Source organism: Desmodus rotundus, chromosome 7, assembly GCF_022682495.2.
Source record: "Desmodus rotundus isolate HL8 chromosome 7, HLdesRot8A.1, whole genome shotgun sequence".
Taxonomy (NCBI): Eukaryota; Metazoa; Chordata; class Mammalia; order Chiroptera; family Phyllostomidae; genus Desmodus; species Desmodus rotundus.
In genome coordinates, this window is record NC_071393.1 from 56,880,934 (window position 1) to 56,901,197 (window position 20,264).

Genomic DNA, 20,264 nt, shown 5'->3' on the forward strand with positions numbered 1-20,264 from the left:
TTCAGATTCTCTCCTTATCTTTAATCTTGGGAAACTTAATGATGATGTGCCTTGGTGTATTCCTCCTGGGATCCAACTTCTTTGGGACTCTCTGGGCTTCCTGGACATCATGGAAGTATATTTCCTTTGCCAGATTGGGGAAATTCTCCTTTATTATGTTTTCAAATAAGTTTTCAGTTTCTTGCTCTTCCTCTTCTCCTTCTGGCACCCCTATGATTTGGATGTTGGAACATTTAAAGTTGTCCTGGAGGTTCCTAAGCCTCTCCTCATTTTTAAAAATTCTTGTTTCTTTATTCTGTTCTGGTTGAATGTTTATTTCTTCCTTCTGTTCCAAACCATTGATTTGAGTACCGGTTTCCTTCCCTTCACTGTTGGTTTCCTGTATATTTTCCTTTATTCCACTTTTTATAGCCTTCACTTTTTCCTCTATTTTGTGACCATACTCATCCATTTCTGTGAGCATCCTGATTACCAGTGTTCTGAACTGTGCATCTGATAGGTTGGCTATCTCTTTGTTGCTTATTTGTATTTTTTCTGGAGCTTTGATCTGTTCTTTCATTTGGGCCATTTTTTGTCTTGGCATGCTTGTTACATAGTAAGGGGTGGAGCCTTAGGTATTCACCAGGGCTGGGCAATCCAGGTTGCTGCATTGTGCTGCTGTATGTGAGGAGGGGTCAGAGAGGGAACACTGCTGCTTGCTCAGTTCTCTGCTTGCTTTTGGTCACTTCCACTGCTACCCTCAAGCAAATTGGGCCCTTCTGGTGCTGGGAATCAGCACCAGAAGGGCCCAATAGGTTTCTGTACATTCTAGGACCCTGTAGGTCTCTCCAATGAACTCTCCTGTGAGGCTGGGAGTTTCTCCCACCACCTTGACTCTCACAGGTTTTTTCAGTCAGAGGTTTTGAGGCTTTATTTCCCTACACTGGAACCCTGGGTTGTGTGGCATGTCTCACTCTCCAGGTGTTCCTCCTGGTTTATCTGCTCGCAAATGTGGGATTGCCCACTCCACCATCTACCACCTCCCCTGGTCAGCCAGCCGCCACCATGCCAGCCCCAGTCCTCCAGCTACCATCTTGCCGAGAGACCGCTGTGTCCAGCTGCCCATCTCCACCTCTCCTTCCGGTCTGGATGAATGTTTTTTTCTTTGGCTCCTTGGTTGTTGGACTCCCATAGAGTCTGATTTTCTGTCAGTTCCAGTTGTTTTTTATTTATGAACTTGTTGTCCTTCTTTTGGTTGTGCAAGGAGGCACAGGGTATCTACCTATACCTCCATCTTGGCCAGAAGTTCCCCATTCTTAATATTAGTAATATGAGTCCTTTTTCTTGATCAGTATGGCTAGTGGATTATCAATTTTATCATTCTTTTCAAAGAAACAGTATTAGTTGCTCTACTGTTTTTCCTTTTATAGTTCTTTTTTCCCCAGTCTGATCTTTATTATTTCCTTTACCTGTTTACTTTGGCTTTCATTTGCACTTTCTTTTACTCATTTTTAATGTTTTAACTCAGATATTAATTTGAGACATTTTCTTTCTAATTTAGATGTTTAATGCCGCAAATTTTCCTTTATAGCATTAGCTGAAGCTCAGATATTTTGATATATTGTGTTCTAATTTTCATTCAGTCCAGAGATTTTAATTTCCCCTGTGACATCATTTTGACCCATTGTTTACTTAGAAGTTTTTTTTGTTGTTGTTTAATTTTGAGCTTATATGGGATTTTTCTAGAGATCTTTCAGTTAGTGATTTCTATGTTCATTTAGTATAGTTGGAGAACTCAACGATATTATGTTTTGAAGCTTTTTAAGATAAAATAAACAACAACAAACCTTTCTATGGCCCAGAGTATAGTCTGTGTCTGTAAGCCTCCCGTGACGAGAAGGTGTGTTCTCCTGTTGTCAGGTGGCGTGTTCTATAGACGTCACCTAGGTTGCCATGACTGCTAGTGTCATGAGTCCTCGACACCCTCAGGCCTGTCCATGTGCTCAATCAATTATTGAGAGAAATGGGCCTTGAGATCTTTGACCATATGTGGATCAGTCTTTTATCCTTTCAATTTTATCATTTTCTTCTTCATCTATTTTGAAGCCCTGTTATAAGGTGCATAAACCTTGAGGATTTTTGTCTTTTTTTTCTTATAAAACTGTTGTTCAAGTACAATTGTCTCCATATTCCTGCCACTACTTTCCCACACTCCACCCACCTGTACCTCCCACCTTCAATCCTTCGCCCCTTTGGCTTTGTCCATGGACCTTTATACATGTTCCTTGATAACCCTTTCCCTTCTTTCCCTGTTATCCTCCTCCCCCGTCCCCTCTGGTTATTGTCAGTTTGTTCTTTATTTCAGTGTCTCTGCTTATATTTTGCTTGCTTGCTTGTTTGTTTTGTTGATTAGGTTCCACTGGTAGGTGAGATCATATCGTATTTGTCTTTCACTGCCTGGCTTACTTTACTTAGCATAATGCTCTCCAGATCCATCCATGTTGTCATGAAAGGTAGGAGCTCCTCCTTTCTTTCTGCTTCATAGTATTCTATTGTATAAATGTACCACAGTTTTTTGATGCACTTATTTACTGGTGGGCACTTAGGTTGCTTCCAGCACTTGGCTGTTGTAAATTGTGCTGCTGTGAACATTGGAGTGCATAGGTTCTTTTGAATTGGTGTTTCAGGATTCTTATAGTCCCAGCAGTGGAATCACTGGGTCACAAGGCAGTTCCATTTTTAGTTTTATGAGGAAATTCCATACTGTTTTCCACAGCAGCTGCACCAGTCTGCATTCCCACCAACAATGTACTAGGGTTCCCTTTTCTCCACAACCTGGCCATCACTTGTGGTTTGTTTATTTGTTTATGATGGCCATTCTGAGTGGTGTGAGTTGATATCTCATTATGGTTTTTATTTGCATATCTTTGATGGCTAGTGATGTTGAGCATCCTTTCATGTATCTCTGGGCCCTCTGTATGTCCTCCTTGGAGAAGTGTCTGTTCAAGTCCTTTTCCCATTTTTTAATTGGGTTGTTTGCCTTATAATTCTGGAATGAATCTCTTAATCATCCTTATGTTAACAATATGGCTTGCTCTGAAATCTATCTTGTCTTACATTAATAATGCCATTTCATCTTTTTTTGATGAATTTTAGTGTAGTATGTTTATGTATGATCCTTTTATGTTTAACCCTTTTGTGTTTTTATATTAAAGTGTGATTCTTGTTAGCATCACATGGCTGGGCTTTGCTTTTTTATGGAGTCTTGCAACCTCTGTGTTCACCGGAACATTTGAAACATTTACATTTAATATTATTATTAACGTTATTAGGTTTAAGCCTATCATCTTGTTATTTTTCTTTGTACTTTTTTGTTGGCTTTTTCTCTTCTGCTTTCTTTTAAATTATTTTTTATGATTACATTTTATCTCCTTTATTGGCTTGTTTCATTCTTTTAAGTACTTTAGGTTTCTTAAATATGTATGCATCTTAATTTGTCACTTATTAAAAATGAGATACCATGCTGTTGTTATGTGACAAAAATTAAAAAGGAAGAATCTGAACTGATGTAAATGTAAAGTGATAAATATTCTCTTATACTTTTGGTAAGAATATGAATGATACTATCTTTCTGGGGTCCAAATGGCAGTATTATCAAAAACCTTAAGATAATTTGACACTACAGTTCAACATTTAGGAAGTTAATACACGGAAAAAAATTGGATGTGTGTACAAAGTCGTATTGTATAATGAAAAATCATGGTAATGCCCTGAATAGGTAGCAACGTGGGAATGGTTAAATAAATTATGCTACATCCATTTTTTAGAATACCATACTATCATTAAAATGGTAGCATAAATCTCAAATTTTGCTACAGAAAAGAAGGATATTCTCTCTCTCTCTCTCTCTGTGTATGTATACACACACACACATATACACAAATATCATATACATCATATACACATATACATACCTATATGCATCTATATGTCTATATATTGTTTTAAAAAATATATTTGAGTTAGATAGTAATATGTAATATATAATCTTATTTTTTGATTAAAAAAGCACATGCATGTGTTGATTTATTCTAAGGGAAAGAATGGAAATTATAACAATTCCTATCCCTAGGTGATGGAATTTTATTAACTTTATTTTAATGATATATTTTCGTTCTTTTTTTAAATGTAATAATCATTAATTTCCTAAGTAATTTACTTTAACTAAAGGTAAAATTTAATAGTAACAGCAGCAACTACTAAAGTTTAATTTTCTTATCATTTAGTACTTAGTTATTTCACCAGAATAACTGAGGTAATGCTATTGAATGCTTGTCTCATAAAAATGTTTGAAAGGTTTGTTAAAATGTCAGTCAGGGACTACATCTAATTCCCTGTTGATTTAGGATGTTTTGCATTATGCTATATGATTAAGTCTTTTAATAGAATTGATAAATATTTTAAAATGACAGAGGAAGCTTGCAACAAAACAAGGGCGGTGTAGCATTGCATTGTTAACTACCAAATCCCACTTGTCTGAATTTTGCAAAATGAAATTATCTTCTTACAAAAAAACTAGTGGAAGAAATTCCAGCCTTCAAGCTTTTGGTTTCATTTATTTCAAGTACCTAACCCAGTCCTCTGCAGATGCTTCATCTTGAAAGGGTGTAATTTTCTGAGACAGTCTCTGATTTTGCTCGTGTTAGAAATATCTTTGAGAACTTTCACAGTTTTTATTTGAGCTTTGGATAAAGCACATATCATTGCCTAAAGGAGGTGAAATTTAGAATACAAAATAAACCGAATTATGTTGGAACTAATGTTTTTATTTTTTTACTTTCTCCTTCAGTCTCTTTTTCTGATTTGTTTTTTTATGAGAAACACCTGCAACATTTCATGAATGTCATTGCCCTCATATAGTTTTAAAGATTTTTAACCTCTAAATAACTGGATTCAAGTATTAAGTATAAGAACAACAAACCTGAGACTTTGGTTTACATACTAGTCATGTATAGCTTTCCATTGGTGATTTCCCATTGGAGGTTTGTATCGTCATTAGAATACCTAAACTTTTCTAAGGAAATAAGAATTTTTCCCTTTTCTCCTTCCCTTGTTTTTGGTCAAGGAAATAACTTATTTTCAAGTGTAAATTTCAACCTAAATTGGAAGAGATAAACATCTAATATGCCATAGTTTGCTAAGTGCTTTATAGAATTATTACATGAAATAAATCATAGGTAGCAACAAGAAGGTAAGAAAATATGTCAGAAATTTACAAGGCAGTTTGCAATTAGACAAATTTGGGACTAGAAAAACTAATTTAATATACAGTATTATTTAACACACAATGAAATTTGATGAACTAGTACTTTAGTATCTATGAACTAGTGGTGAAAAAAACTTTCCCAAGGCATGCAATAACTACACTGATTAAATCTGCAAAAAAAAAAAGAATGAAACTATGAAGCTGGTACTTGGGATCAATGGATAGAGCATAATTCTAATTTCACATTTGGAAAAGCTGAGGAAGAAAATATGCCTTACCAGCGCATTTTGCCATTTCACAAATATTTTTGGCATGGCTTCTACCTGCCGCACCCTCTGCCAACCAGGGACTTCAGTGAGTGAGACACACACGGCCCTTGTGTGCAGGAAACTAATTCCTGGACTGTAAATAGCTCGGTCTCAGTATCATGGGTGCTTTTTTATTTTATGGGAACTCATCTGTATTTTCCAAAACTTCTATTCCTAAATATATGACTTCAGAGAAAAAATGAATAAGCATTATATTTTTTAAAGTAGCCCCAGGATAAATAAAATCTATCTAATAAAATCCTTGTTCACTGAAGTCTTTCCTCGTGCTTCCAGTCTGCTTGCTGTGGCCTGCCGTACTGTTAACTTCTGTCAATAACTGTGTCCCCAACAGGTGGGCCATAGTAATATACTCTTGCCTCAAAATTTTGTATGTCCTATGTTTTCCAAGCTTTGCCAGCCTCTGGTTTAATGACCTATTCCTTATTTGAATCCTTTGTCAGTTTATTGTGCCCTTACTCTTTAAACTGGCCACTGTAGAAAACCCAAGAACTCCTGCCCAACAACTTTTAATTGCTTTTCAAATTATATGCTTCATTCTACTCTTGAAGACTAGGAAGGAAGGATTCCTACTGCCTTATTCTATCTCTGTTCAATGAAGAGGAATGAAGAGAAAAACTGGGTGTTTGTATATTCTGTATATATGCTCTCATTCTCTTAATCAGTAGTTATTTGAGGGTGAACATTTATTATGTGATTACTATGTGCTATGTACCATGGTAAGTACTTTACGTAAATTATTTCAACACAAATGTATAGGTATTCTGTGAAGTAAATTGTATTATTTTTCTCAGGGCTGCTGTATAAAATTGCCACAGACTGGCTTAAAACAATAGAATTTTTATTTTCATGGCTCAGGCCAGAGGTACAAAATCAAGATGCCATCAGGGTTGGTTCCCTCCTGGGGGCTCCGAGGGAGAATCTATTCCATGCCTCTCTCAGCTCCCGGTGGTTGCTGGCAATTGTTGGTGTCTTTGGCTTGCAACTTCAAACTTCTGATTTCCGCCTCTGTCGTCACAGGGCCGTTTTCCCTCTGCATCTGTGTCTTTACGTGGTGTTTTCCTTTTCCAATACAGACCACTCCTTCTGATCAAGGGTTCAGTCTGTTCCAGTATGACCTCACCCGAATTAGTGACATCTGCAATAGCTCTCTTTCCAAATAAAGCCACATTCTGAGGTTTTGGGAAGGAAATGAATATTTGGGGAATATCATTCAACCAAGTATATGTGTTATTATTATTCTCCTTTGAACAGAAAAGGAAACAAAGGTTCAGGGAGTTAAAGAATTTACCAGGGTGGCCTGTGTTGTGAGCACTCAGGACTGAAACTCAGATCTGTCTGCTGACAAAGTCCATTCTCTCTAACACTAAAGTGAGACGTATGAGAAACCTTTCCACCTCTTGGTAGATTTACAATCAAATTGGGATTACACGAAATCTTCAATAATGGCAAAGAGAGAAAACTTCAAAGAGACCCTACAGGATAAGCTACAAGATATTCTACAAATTATCTTTCCACACAAAATAGGACACAGATATAACATAGTTCCATTTTTCCTTTCCTTTAAAGAAAATGATGTAGGGAGAAATAAAAAAACCAAAAGTATATACACATGATTACTTTACCTGTAGGTGTCACTACTTTTTGCTTCTTTCAATACAAATTAAATCAAAGTTCCTCGCCCCTTACAGTTTATAATATCTTTTTATATATAATCTGCATCTTAAATTCACCTGTGCCAAGGCTGAGATTTTTGCCCCAGAACCTTCCCTTTCCTTCTCCTAGAACTTGGTAGTATCTGTAAATAGCTCTTCTCTGTCTCTGTTAACCCACCGTCATGTTTTGAGGTCTGTGGGAGCAGCTGGGTGTGCTAAAGGCATACTGGTACTACGAGGAACCACCTTGGGGAGCTGAAGACGGCAGGGGTAGGCACTGCCTATTCTTCTGAGTCTTAGACTTAAAGAAGAACAAACATCATCTGGCCCAAGCTGGGGCTTAGTTGGACCAGATCAGACCAGTGCTGGCAGGACTGGAGCGACCATGATGTTGTAATTTACGGTCTTGAGGTGTAAAGCACAGTGGGACTGGCAGCGGAGCTGACTTGCTGGTGATTCTCAGAACTACACTTTTTGCTGCTGTTGAATTTACTCAAGTATCTGACTTATATCAGTGACAAAACTTAGGACAAGAATAAGCTGAGTTGCTTCTGCTGTGTAATGTATGTGGAGGGGCTACACAGAGATCAAGCAGCTCAGTTCATATTAAATTGAGACTTTTGGACTCCGAAGCCTGTTCTCTTAATTATTGCCCTGCACATTCTCCCAGCGAGGGAGTATTAGCTGTAAATTATATTTATATAGTTCTTTGGGAGAGAGAAATAACATTTATTAAGCTCCTAAAATCAGTGGAATATCCTTTTATGTATTTAGCATGTTATCTTATTTAACATTACAATATTTTTATTTGTTCCTCAGAGTAATACTGCCAGATGATATTGTTATTCTTGAACTATAGAAAGGAATAGTGGGGAGATTCTGGAAGATGGAGGCAACATAGGTGGGAGCGGAGTCCACTTCCCCTCAACGCCAGGGAAATACCTAGCTGATCTGAGGAGCAGAGCGAACAGCCAACAGTATTCCAGCATATATGAAGATCAGAGACCAAAGATAGAGGACATTGAAAGATCTGACGCTAAGAAGAGTGCTTAAGGACAATAAGGTCCCCGGGACCTGGGACCGCGCCGTACAAGGGCGGCAGAAGCGCCAGCCCTGGCGCAGGGGCTGCTGCAGGAGTCTTGGGAGAGGGCCAGGCTGAGCTGTGAGCAGCCAGGTGCTTGATTGGACCAGGGGGGCTTGAATAGGAGGAATTTCTCAAAAAGAAAAAGAAAATAGAGACACTCAGGGGCTAGTTAGAGAACTCTTGGCAGCAGCCTAGGCCCCTGGCGCCCCTCCCCCCTCCGCCCCTGGACTGCCAGTGCCAGATAAGCAGCCCTGGCGCTCACCTGAGGCCTGGTTGCGCACACTCGATTAGCGAACTGGGGGCACACACATGAAACCCCAGAGGGGCGCCCACACCTGAAACCTCCCAGAGCATCTGGAGCAGAGGTTAGCTGCTCCACCCACAGGCCCAAAACCTCAGACCCAGTGCCTTGAGATTCAGTCCCAGGGCGGCCCGCCCGCTGGAGAGACTCAAGCCCAGGGCAGCTGGATCGGCCGGCTGCGCGCTCCAAGCATAAAGCCGCTTGAGAGCTTCCCAAACCCAAAGCGGCTGGATCCCCCTGCTGCGCGCGCACTTGTCCCAAGCCAAAGCGGCTGCAGCCACCGCTTGCACGTCCCAAGAACAAAGCTGCTGGATTGGCTGATCAACAGCCTGATTGCCTGCCAGGGACCACACCTACAACGCCTACCTAACACCTGAGCACAGAGCCCTGCAGGGCCTACTAGCTCTTTAGGACAAAGGCAGAACACCCAGCAGAGGGGAGCTGCAGGGCTAGGGGAGACTGCAGGCTGAACAACAGCGAAGAGTGTGGCCCAGGAAGGGAGAAAAGTGAAACCAATCCTTCCAACCACCCCTTCCCCTTGCACAGACAGGACGACCAGCAGAACTAACCTGACCGGTTTAAAGCCAGCAGAAGATTTTTTTTTTCCTTTCCTCCTTTCCCCCTGAATTCCTTCTTCCTCTCTCTCTTTTTTTTCTTCATTCCTTCTTCCTCCCATCCTTTACCAATTTTATGTCTTCTTTCTGCCTTCTTTTATCTATTTCTATGTTTTAATTTTTGTTAAAATTCCTTCTTATCTTGCCTCCGATCTTTCTTTATTCCTTCTTCCCTCCTTCCTTCCTTTCCTCCTTTTCTATTTCCTTTTTCCCTCCTTCCCATCTTTTTTTTTTTCTTTCTTCCCCCCTTTCTCTTTTTCCCACAGGTGAGACAACAAAACCTGGAGTGCTGAAAAGACTAGAGTTAGACCGTGTTAAACCCATAAACGTCAGCTCAAGACCAGTGAGCACAGGAGATTAAGGAGACAGCACCACTGAATCCCATTGGCATTCTACCATAGAAGTTCATACCATAAACTCAGGGAGTCAGAATAGAGCAATTTAAGAAGCAGAGTCCAACAAGAAGAGTCTCACAAACAATGGGAAGACAAAGAAACAATTCCCAAATGAAAGGAAAGGAGGAAGTCTCAGAAAGAATGCTAACTGAAAAAGAGGCAAGTCAACTATCAGATACTGAGTTCAAAGCAATGGTCATCAGGAAGCTCACTGAGCTCTCTGAGCTCAAAGAGAACTACCAGAAACTACAAGGAAACTACAATGAACTAACTGCAAACTATATCAACATGAAAAAGGAAATAGAAACTATCAACAAGAGCCAAGAGGAAATGAAGAATACAATTTCTGAATTGAAGAACACAGTAGAAGGAATAAAAAGCAGACTTGATGAAGCAGAGGATTGGATCAGCGAGCTGGAGGGCAAAGTAGAAAAAAAACACCTGGAAAGAGCAAGAAATGGAAAAGAGGCTCAGAAAGAATGAAGAGGCAATAAGGGAAATGCAGGACAACATGAAATGTAACAATATCCGTATAATAGGAATAGCAGAAGGAGAAGAAGAAGAGCAAGGGATAGAAAACCTGTTTGAAAAAGTAATGATGGAAAATTTCCCTAATCTGAGGAGAGAAAAAGTCACCCAAATCCAGGAATCACAGAGAGTCCCAAGCAAGAGGAACCCAAAGAGACCCACTGCAAGACACATCATAATTAAAATGGCAAATTTCCAAGACAAAGAGAGGATCTTAAAGGCAGCAAGGGAGAAAAAGGAAGTAACATACAAGGGAGCCCCAATAAGGATAGCAACTGACTTCTCAATGGAAACGCTCCAAGCCAGAAGAGAATGGCAAAAAATATTCCAAGTAATGAGAACCAGAGGCCTGCAACCAAGACTACTTTACCCAGCAAGGCTCTCAATCAAGATAGAAGGCCAAATAAAGAGTTTCCCAGACAAAAGAAGTCTAAAAGAATACAGCTCCACCAAACCAGCTCTGCAAGAGATGCTAAAGGGACTGCTTTAAGGAAAGGAAGGAAAAGAGAAAGACAGAGGAACACAGGTAGGAAATAATGGCAATGAATAACTACCTATCGATAATAACCTTAAACGTAAATGGATTAAATGCTCCAATCAAAAGACATAGAATAGCTGAATGGATAAGAAAACATGACCCACACATATGCTGCCTACAAGAGACCCATCTCAGGACAAAAGACTTACACAGACTGAAAGTGAAGGGCTGGAAACAAATTTTCCAAGCAAACGGACAGGAAAAAAAAGCAGGGGTAGCAATACTCATATCAGACAAAATAGACTTCCAAAGAAGGGCCATAAAGAGAGACCCAGAAGGTCACTTCATAATACTCAAAGGAAGAATCCACCAAGAAGACATAAACATTGTAAATATATATGCACCCAACATAGGAGCACACAAATACATAAAGAAAATCTTGGAGGATTTCAAGAAAGATATTGACAGCAACACAATTATAGTAGGGGACTTTGACACCCCACTATCAAAAATGGACAGGTCTTCCAAACAAAATATCAACAAAGATATTGTGTCACTTAACAATACCCTAGAGGAAATGGACTTAACTGATATATACAGAGCTTTTCATCCCAAAGAAGCAAAATACACATTCTTTTCAAGTGTCCATGGAACTTTTTCAAAGATAGACCACATGATAGGACACAAAGCAAGCCTCAACAAATTCAAGAAAATTGAAATCATATCAAGCTTTTTCTCTGACCACAAGGGTCTGAAACTAGAAACCAACCCCAAAGGAAAAAACCCAAAACACTCAAAATCATGGAGACTGAATAGCATGCTATTAAACAATGAATGGGTCAAGAACGAGATTAGGGAAGAAATCAAAAACTTCCTGGAAACAAATGAAAACGAACTCACAACAACCCAAAACCTATGGGACACAGCAAAGGCAGTCCTGACAGGGAAGTTCATAGCAATACAGGCCTACCTTAAGAAGTTAGAAATAGTTCAAACAAACAACCTAACCCTATGCCTACAAGAACTGGAGGAACAACAACAAAGACAGCCCAGAACAAGCAGAAGGAAGGAAATAACCAAGATCAGAGCAGAACTAAATGACATAGAGACTAAAAGCACAATTGTAAGGATCAATGAATCCAGGAGCTGGTTCTTTGAAAAGATAAACAAAATCGACAAGCCTTTAAGTAGGCTCATCAAGAAAAAAAGAGAGAGGATCCAAATAAACTGAATTAGAAATGAAAGAGGAGAGATTACAACTGATACCACAGAAATACAAAGGATTGTAAGAAATTACTATGAAGAACTGTATGCTAAGAAATTTGAAAACCTAGATGAAATGGACACATTTCTAGAAAAATATAATCTTCCAAAACTGAATGAAGAAGAAGCAGAAAACCTGAACAGACCAATATCAGCAAAGGAAATTGAAGCAGTCATCAAAAAACTCCCATCACACAAAAGCCCTGGACCAGATGGTTTCACAGGAGATTTCTACAAAGCATTTAAGGAAGAACTAACCCCTATCCTTCACAGACTATTTGAAAAAATCCAAACTGATGGAAGACTCCCAAACTCTTTTTATGAAGCCAACATCATCCTAATCCCAAAACTAGATAAAGACACAACGAAGAAAGAAAACTTCAGGCCAATATCGCTGATGAACATAGACGCTAAAATTCTCAACAAAATATTAGCAAACCGCATCCAGCAATATATTAAAAAGATCATCCACCATGACCAAGTGGGATTCATCCCAGGGATGCAAGGATGGTACAATATTCGCAAATCAGTAAACATAGTACATCACATCAACAACAGCAAAGACAAAAATCACATGATCATATCAATAGATGCGGAAAAAGCATTCGATAAGATACAGCACCCATTTCTGACAAAAACACTCAGCAAAGTGGGAATAAAGGGAGCATTCCTCAACATAATAAAGGCCATATATGAGAGACCTACAGCCAACATCACACTCAATGGACAAAAACTTAGAGCTTTCCCACTAAGATCAGGAACAAGACAAGGATGCCCTCTCTCACCACTCCTATTCAACATAGTATTGGAAGTCCTAGCCACAGCAATCAGACAAGAGAAAGCAATAAAAGGCATCCAAAATGGAAAGGAGGAAATGAAACTGTCACTGTTTGCAGACGACATGATAGTGTACATGGAAAACCCTATAGACTCCACCAAAAAACTACTCGACCTAATAAATGAATTTGGCAAAACAGCTGGATACAGAGTCAATACCCACAAATCAAAGGCATTCCTGTACACCAGCAACGAAACTGCAGAAACAGAAATCAGGAAAAAAATCCCATTCGATATAGCAACAAGAAAAATAAAGTACCTAGGAATAAACCTAACCAAGGAGGTAAAAGACCTGTACGCAGAAAACTACACAACACTGAAGAAAGAAATTAAGGAAGATACAAACAAATGGAAGCATGTACCATGTTCATGGATTGGAAGAATTAACATCATCAAAATGGCCATACTACCCAAAGCAATTTATAGATTCAATGCAATCCCTATTAGAGTACCCATGACATATTTCACAGATATAGAACAAACATTTCAGAAATTCATATGGAACCATAAACGACCCCGAATAGCTGCAGCAATTTTGAGAAAGAAGAACAAAGCAGGAGGGATCACAATACCTGATATCAAACTGTATTACAAGGCCACTGTAGTCAAAACAGCCTGGTACTGGCAAAAAAACAGGCACATAGACCAATGGAACAGAACAGAGAGCCCAGAAATAAACTCAAGTCTATACGGTCAATTAATATTTGACAAAGGAGTCAGGAGCATAAAATGGAGCAAAAACAGCCTCTTCAGCAGATGGTGTTGGGAGATCTGGACAGCAAAAACATGCAAAAAAATGAAACTCGATCACCAACTTACGCCATACACGAAAATAAACTCAAGATGGATAAAAGACTTAAATATAAGCCGTAACACCATAAAAGTCCTTGAGGAAAACATTGGCAGGAAAATCTCAGACATTCCACGCAGCAACATCCTCACAGACATGTCCCCTAAAGCAAGAGACATAAAGGAAAGAATAAACAAATGGGACCTCATGAAAATAAAGAGCTTCTGCATGGCTAAAGAAAATAGCACCAAATTACAAAGAGAACCAACAGTATGGGAAAACATATTTGCCAATGATACCTCAGACAAGGGCCTGATCTCCAAAATATATAAAGAACTCACATGACTCCACTCCAGGAACACAAACAACCCAATTAAGAAATGGGCAAAGGACTTGAACAGACACTTCTCCAAGGAAGACATACAGAGGGCCCAGAGACATATGAAAAGATGCTCAGCATCACTAGCCATCAGAGAGATGCAAATTAAAACCACAATGAGGTATCATCTCAACCAGTCAGAGTGGCCAACATAAACAAATCCACAAACAAATGTTGGAGAGGACGCAGAGAAAAGGGAACCCTAGTGCACTGTTGGTGGGAATGCAGACTGGTGAGGCCACTGTGGAAAACAATATGGAATTTCCTCAGAAAACTAAAAATGGAACTGCCCTTTGACCCAGCAATTCCGCTGCTGGGATTATACCCTAAGAACACTGAAACACCAATCCAAAAGAACCTGTGCACCCCAATGTTCATAGCAGCACAATTTACAATAGCCAAGTACTGGAAGCAACCTAAGTGCCCATCAGCAAACGAGTGGATCCAAAAACTATGGTATATTTACACAATGGAATTCTACGCAGCAGAGAGAAAGAAGGAGCTTATACCCTTTGCAACAGCATGGATGAAACTGGAGAGCATTATGCTAAGTGAAATAAGCCAGGCGGTGAGGGACAAATACCATATGATCTCACCTTTAACTGGAACATAATCAATAGAAGAAAAAAGCAAACAAAATATAACCAGAGACATTGAAGTTAAGAACAATCTAACAATAGCCAGGGCCGGGGGCGGGGTGGTGGGCGGGGACAGTGGGAAGAGGGGATTACAGGAACTACTATAAAGGACACATGGACAAAACCAAGAGGGAGGGTGGAGGTGGGGGAGGGAGGTGGGTTCACCTGGGGTGGGGTGGAGGGATGGGGAGAAAAGGCATACAACTGTAATTGAATAACAATAAAAATTAAAAAAAAGAAAAAAAGAAAGAAAGGAATAGTGGGACTTAGAGAAGCTAAGGGCTTCTCTAAAGCTACTAGGCCAAGATGCTTCATGAAGAGAGGGACCATGTCTGGGGTTTCTTTGTTGATTGCTTGCTTTGTGTTTTTGTTTTCCATCATGGCAACCCCCAACTCAGTACAGTGCCTCGGGGGCATGCTGGCATCAATGCCAGTATTTGTTCATCCTAATTTTTCACTCAGCTTTGTTATTTAGAAAATGTGGTATCGCTCTGGCTGGGTGGCTCACTAGGTTGGAGCATTGTCCCGTACACCACAAGCTTGCAGGTTAGATCCCTAGTCGGGCCATGAATGGGAGGCAATGGATCAATATTTGTCTATCACATCAATATTTCTCTTTCTCATCAATGTTACTCTCTCCCCCACCTTTCTCTCTAAAATCTTTAAATATATCCTTGGGTGAGGATTAAAAAAAATTTAGTAGAGTTAGTGCTCATCAAATAACTACATAGGCCCTCCAATTTCCATTCTCCCTTTCATATTATTGTTGTAGCCAATGGCTGCTAAGTGGAAGCTATATGTGTTACTGCTGGTCATTTAAGAGCTGTTGTGCCTCTTCCACCTTTCTCTTTCCTTCCCATGGTGACCTCGGAAGGTAAGAGTTTCAGAAGGCGTAGCTATGAGACGGAGACTGCTCTGATCAGAGTCAACTCTTGGAGAAGAGCTGTGTACGAGAGCAATACAACCCACATATAAAGTGTAAATGTAAACTTTTCCTACATTATCTCTGCCTTCTAAGGTTGTTGGTTACTGCAGCATAGCCTATCCTGTCCTTACTAGCACAGACAACGCCTTTTGTGGCTTTTCTTCAATACCTTCTTTCTCATAAGATCCTTTCTTTCTCTTTTATAGATTGCTGTCTAGAAAAAGGATGCTGTGCTCTTGAGTGGGTAGGTGGGGGAGGCGGGATTTTGTCCACAAGTGTGGTCAAGAACAACTTTCAGTTTAATTATGTTCAGTACACAATGAGAATTTCATTAGTGTTAGGTTTAATGACATTGTAGGAAGCAAAGAATTCTGCCATTGAATGCATCTTATAAATTGCTATAAGCACTGTGCTATTTGGGTATGTTTGATGAAAATTGATAAGAGGCATACTATTTGGGATGAAAGCTTTTTCTTTATTTCATCATACCTTTCATTGAGTTCAGGCTATTGCAGACAGTTCTAATTATGGGCTCATAGACTTGGATTTTTAGCATTTAGAAATGTTCATTTGAACAAAATTATTGGACAGACATCCTAAAATGTACCAGTTTTGTTTTTATTGACACAGAGTTTACAGAGTAAATTAAGTAATGCAGTACAAACCTGTAAGGGGGACTTTCTTTCCCTTTTTGCCAGTAGAGAAGTCATAGAGCCAGCAGTTCTGAGGCAAAAAGTAAGATATTCATTGAGGCTGCCTTCACTTGCTTGGGCACACAGACCATCTGGCAATGAGAGAAGATGGGAGATCAAAGTGCCCTTTGTTAATAAAGTGATTGCCACTGGGAGGAATAATTCTTCCTTTAATTGTGTACCTATTTGAGAAGAGAGAGCAAATAAAGGGTCTCCCTTCTCAGATGAAAATGATGAATGGTCTTGAAGACTCAGCACCAGTCATCCTTGGGAAGCTGGACTCTCATCAACTCTGCTCATTATGAGTCCAGGCTGAGTGTACACAAAGCACCTATTGACTTCAGTGGGAGATCTAAGGCACAATCAGTCCTGAGGGAGGTGATGTTTTTAAATTGTGCTTCCTATCTCACTGAAAGGCTATGAAATGAAGGCAGAAAACACAGACACCTCAATTATGAGCCTTAAAATAAGATAAAGCATGCAATGTGGGTTTCACATGAGTATCAACAATTTACAGCATCTACTACGTGCAAATGGAAGCATGCAGTGCTTGGTGTCACTCAGGCACTGATAGTATGAAGTGGAGAGGGCAATGTACAAGGATCCTCTCAGAAACACATAGTTAGTTTGCAAGTCGTCTGAGAGTCGTGTAAGTGAAGGGCAAATGCTAGAGTTCCTGGACCCTAGATTTTAACACTTAGTATTAGTAGTTGTGGTTTGATGATTTTATATTTTAAACTAACAAATACAAAACCAAACTTAATTGTGCTCAGTTCTATATCTGTTACAACAGTTCTCTAGAATTTGCTTGATAAATTCATTTTATTATTTTTGAGGACAATGATGATGATGGCAGAAATGCAGAAGTAAGGCAGAAGGGAACACCCTTGCCTGGACACCCTACTTACAGATTTTGTGGAATGTGGATATGTAACCTGATGACCTTAATCATATTTACTACATTTATTTTTTAGTTATAATTATGATTTCAGTACCAGTCATAATGTCAGGGAAAATTGCTACATCTACCAAAAATTAAACGTTTCAAAATTGTGTTGATTTATTCCGTTGAGGAGGCAAATAAGAGACAACTGAAGTGGAATGAAGCTGCTTCTGCCTCAGTCATTATTACTCACTGTCAGTGGAATCATTTGGAAATGTAAGTATTGGGAATGAAGAGTTTGCCACTAAGCAGTATCTAAAAACCACTATGTTAATACTCCTTTTACCTGACAACCAGAACATGCGTTAAGTCCTTTACTTTGGTCTCATAAAAACTAATTTTAAAATCACACTGGGCACAATCCCAAAATCCAAATTTAAGGTGATGTATTGACCATTGGTAACTATGTATTATCACTTAGCACCAGTGCATTAGTGATGTTTAATAAGGAGATTTTAGTGACATATAAATCTCAGTAATTTTATTACCATCCTACGTACATTGTAAGTGATCAGCAAATGAGTTTGAATGGTTTCTCACTGTGTCAGTTAAGTATCATACAAAGACCTATTCTCCAGCAGGCTTCTCCTTTATTCTGCTTTCTGTCTCAAATCATCTTCCCTCACCTACCACCAATGACAGAACCTTCGCATGAGTTCTGTGCACCTTCTAGCACACTGCAGATTTTCATAACAGTTAAACAACAACTCTAATTACTATGTATAATTGAAGAGTAATTTTCCACAGTACAGGTGCAGTTACCTGAAATCTTTTCTCCTACAAGGTATTTAAACAACTCTTTTCCTCATGTTAATTTTGTGAGGAAACTAGATATCTTTTCATAACCTTTTTTTCTGTTTAGGAGAATTGGGATTTACTTTTTGGGGGACAAGAAATAGTCTCATATTGACTTATTCCTGACAATACGGTTTGCTCAGAGAAAGGTGACCCTGATGTGAAGGGCATGTGCTTTCTGTAGTTACCAGAATTGACCGACATTTAGTTCAACAGTAATTATTGACTTTTCTTTATTCTGCACAGAGACTACTAGTGGTATTTACTAATGATCGAAGTACTTCAGTTTGATATAAAAAATGAATTCTGTAAAATCAAGACCCGATCAATGTTATACTCGTTGCAACCTTAAGTCAGGGAGACGAGGTGGAGGGGACAGGAAGGGGAAGGTCTCTTCCACAAAGAGGGGTTTTCTCTTCTTGACTTTTTGAAAGTCTGATGTAAAGAAAATAGTAATTTCTTTGGCATACTAAATACATGGACACCAATTTCCATCAGTTTCCCCAATCCTTAAAAAGTCTAAATGTGAAGTGCTCTACACACATTTAAAAACATGTTTATTAGAGAATTTGCTGTTTTCAGTTTAATGATTAGTAATAAAACCCTTAGTTTTAGGTAATGTTTAATCTGATAATGGAACATTAATGAATAGAAGGAAAAGTAAAATAGAAGTGTGGCCCTACAGCTTAAAGATGGCCAGAAATAGCTATTATTTTTTGTGCTGATGACTCCCCAAACAATAGCAAATGATGCCTTCGTGACTCTTGTCTTCATGGTTAGGACTGAGAAAATTCCATCTTATTCCAGAATTTTATGACATTCCAGGTCCATTGCCTCATGTTAACTTTAAGTCGGTAATTATCCTCAAGTTTTTGTTGTTGTTGTTTTAAATTTTTATTGTTATTCAGTTACAGTTGTATGCCTTTTCTCCCCATCCCTCCACCCCACCCCAGCTGAACCCCCCTCCCTCCCCCTTGTTGTTGTTTTTTAAGGAGGTTTAATCCCCTTTCTAGGTCAGTCAGAAAGACTTGTGATTTTTGTAAATAAAATGGCAACCAATGGTCAGAGAAAGTTTGGCAACTTACACGGCAATGTGTTACACAGCAGCTCTCCGACAGCAGAAAGTCGAAGTGCTATAAATGAGGGTTCTTGAATTCACACACACACACAGAGTTAACAGTCTCGCAGGACAGTGCAGGGCAGATTGCCTGCCTGGGTTCGCTGATTAATTTGTGTAATTCTTTTGCAAGTGTTACACAGTAGGTTTCTTGGGTATATATTAATACAGTAGACTTAAAGTCACATATGTACAACAAAACAAATCATAAATAATGAGATACTAAAAACCAACTGTCACTGAGGTAGCAATTATTGGTGACTCTTTTTTGCTTCAATGACTTTTCCCTTTTACCCTGAGACATGCAAACAGAAAAAACAATTAGCGAAATAATTGATGATCAGTACCTTCAAAGCTTGTGGTGACCTGGTTTATGCTTTATAAGCTTAATAATGAGAACACCTCTTATTACTGATTAGTGTGCTGCCTGGTGCTCTCTGATGGTGCTCGGGAGGTACATCTGGATCAGACAAAAGGTTTTTATCTGCCCTTTACAGTTAGTTGGTCCCTAATGAACTGAGCTTTTGTCCCTTGCTGTTTTTAGATTCTAATTAAACTTGTTTATAGAATAGACCAATAATTAAAGATGTACTGTTTTCCGTGACTTAATATTGTCTTCCAATAGCGTTGTGTTGAAGTTGGTGGCAATTAACATATATAGTAATGTTTTTAATCATTTACATATAAAGACACACGCAAAATGTGCCCCTGTTTTCTTAGACTTCTTTGTGCTTGTCACCCATTCTCTTAACTTGCATTGGGCATGCTAATTACCCTCTGTCAAGCCAGGGTAATTCATCTTTTCTAAGAAGAAATTCAGTTTTTGTTTTTATGCCTGAGAAAGTCAAAGAATGGCAATTTATTCTGGAGCTTTCAGAATCAGAAAAGAATGCTTTAAGGTTATGACAAACTGATTTTATGTTGTGCATAACAAGAAGTATTAAACAGATAAATAGCATGTCACGTTAGAAATCTTATGTTCAAATATAATTTTTTACCTCATTTGCTGAATTTTCAATCAACTTGAATTCTATGTTAAGTCCTCATGCAAAATACTTATATAAAACATTTATTGATTACAAAAACATGGGGGGTGAGAAACCTTTTGGTGGTCATGTCATCCTCAAACAAATTAAAAATTCCCACAATCCCCAGAGATTGTAGAACTGTTAGTTCTTTTGTAATGTGTAGAGAAATATTCAAGATGACAGCTGCAAGGTTCCCTTTTCACAATTTTTTAAAGAAGCTTTTAAATATGG